Raw genomic sequence first — 2,807 nt, 5'->3', positions numbered from 1 at the left:
AATTTTACTTCTAATTGTGTTTTCAGTTTTGAAGATAGTCCTAAGATTAAATTTTTTACCTACTCGATTTATTTGATCTGGAAGTCCTGGAATAAATGGAATGAAAAAGTTCGTAACAGGTTTATTTTGATTTTGTTTTATTCGTGGGAATTCAATTTCGTTAAAACATTTTTCAATAAAAGAATTTGGATAATTATTGAAATTTAGAATTTCTTTTATAAATTGTTTATCTTTGGAAAAATTAGATTTATTACAAATTATTTTTGCTCTATCATATAGACTTTTTACGATACATTTTTTTAACCCTTATCGGGTGATTTGAGTCGAAATTCAAATATCGGTTTGATTAAGTGTTAAGTGTGTCGCAGGATACCCTCTAGGTGATAGTTATTGATTACTTTTTGATAAATAATTCGTTCTTATTGCGAAATAGGAGCACTATTTATCAATCTGTAATAAAAGGCGTGAGGAAATTATGTCTTTTTTAAAGACAATAATTTTTGAGGCAAAATACCCAAAAAGAAGTTTGTAAAAAAATGAATCCGCCTCAACAATATAGAACTTATCTACACCACTGGCATCGTTTTCATTTAAGTGCAATTCCTCGGACGCTGTTCCAATACACAAATATTTGGTTTTTTCATTGCTTATCTGTAGTCCCCAATCTTCATACTCCTGGAGAAGTCCGACTGTCATAAATTCCAGATCTTTCTTGTCCTGTGGTATCACCACTTGGTCGTCAGCGAAGTAAAGCGGATATACAGTTTTTTTGTCGCTTATTTGTACTTCCATTCCACTACAGCTCCTTCTCAATTTTTTTAAAGCTTCATTTAAATATATTTTGAATAGCGTGAGTGATAAACAGCGGGCTTGTCGTAGTCCTTTCGTAAGTAGAAAGCTCTCGGATTGGTTATTTCCAATTTTTATCTGTGATGTAGCTTGCCCATAAAGTTTTTTTATTGCTTCTATGACCGTGTTGTTTATAGAGGACCTTTCTAGTACCTCCCATAGCTTTTGTACCGGGACAGTATCATAGGCTTTCGTGAGATCAACGAACAGCAAGTGAGCGTCTCTGTTTGTTGCCACTTTTTTCTCATTTAGCTGAGTCAAAGTAAAGATGTGGTTTACACAAGTTTCCATATATCAAATGCAAACTTTCCATATATTAAAATAAGTTTGCATAACTATCTAAAGTAATTTTATAGTAATTTAAAAATTATGATCCATTTTTAAAAAGGTTTCTCGTATTATTGATATTGTCTTTATAATATAGAAGTCTAGCAAAGTTAAACAGAATAAAAAGTTTCCCCAGTCGAAGGCGCATACATAAATCTTCGTATTTCGTTTACTTTCGACATAAAGCTTTAACTTCAACATAAAAGCCCCAGCTTTGTGATACTCTTTAAGTTATTTCTTATAAGGTTTACCCTCATAATTTCCGCAAAAGATTGAAGTTTTTCATTTCTTTTGATGCCATGATGATACCTATGCCGCAAATGGGATTATATTTGATTAAAATTATATTAAAAAAGGATATTTTTCTCATTCGCAAATATACAGAAAATGTTTTAAATTGTGAGTTATAAGAAATATTCATCTGCCATACAAAGTCATCCTGCGATAGATTAGCATCACCAATTTTTTCATGCTGGGCGAGGGGATGCTATACTCGCCCAGCATACAACAACAACGAACTGAAAGATCTATATTTAACATCGGTTCAGAGGAAATATCAGAAATAACTAACTCTGAAATAAGAATGGACTAAATCAGCTAAAAAACAATAGATGTGCAGGAGAGAACAGGATTACTGTAGAGATGCTGAAAATTGGCGGCAGAAAAATAGAACAAATAGTGAAGATTCGATTTAATAAAATATTAGACGAAGGAAATATTCGACAAGATTGGTATAACTCCGAATTAATCCTGACATTCAACAAAGGACAAAGGCAATACAAATATTGAAAACTACCGACCAATACTGTATTATCACACCTGCAGTTGACCAAAATCTTAACCAACCGCATATCAAATAAACTCGATTTCTAGCAGCCTGTAGAACAGGCTGGATTTAGACAGCACTTTAGCACTACAGACCACCCGCACACCATAAGACGATTAATAGGCAAGTGCACGGAGTATAACATACCGCTCCATGTGGCTTTTGTAGAGCTACTAAGCATATAAATTAAATTGGACGAAAAAACAAAAACAAACCCCAAAAACCTGCAACGAGGATTGAGGCAAGGAAACACTATCTCGACCAAACTATTCGCACTCGTACTGGAAGACATTTTTAAGAAATTAAAATGGGACACCAAAGGACATAATCTTAATAGCAAATAATCTGCAAGAATTAAACGAAATGCTACAACAACTAAATGACGTCTCCGTTACTGTAGGCCTTAAAATCAACTATAACAAATCAAAAATGAGCCACGAACAAGCAAACATAACAATACAGAACCATACTACAGAAAACGTTGAACACTATGTGTACTTGGGTCATGACATCAGATTAGGGAAATACAACCAGGATGCTGAAATAAAAAGAAGATCACAACTAGTATGGACCGCTTTCGGTAAACTTACATATATAGACTGGTTCAACTACTGTTGTTTTGGATATTTTACTTGAGCTAGTTCGTTGGAACTTTTGCTCTTTTATGACTGCCCTTTCGGGACTTTTAAGTTTTAAATTTAGAAGAATCGATCTGTGCTTAGTAGAAGTGACCAGTGGATTGTTGCCCGTGGCACCTCTGATTGTGATTAGGGGGCAGGGGGGAAGAGCGGGGGGGTTTGTGTGG

The sequence above is a fragment of the Dendroctonus ponderosae genome, unplaced genomic scaffold, assembly GCF_020466585.1.
Source record: "Dendroctonus ponderosae isolate FM_Combo_2020 unplaced genomic scaffold, Dpon_F_20191213v2 Dpon_F_20191213_2, whole genome shotgun sequence".
Lineage (NCBI taxonomy): Eukaryota > Metazoa > Arthropoda > Insecta > Coleoptera > Curculionidae > Dendroctonus > Dendroctonus ponderosae.
This window is presented reverse-complemented; position numbering follows the sequence as displayed.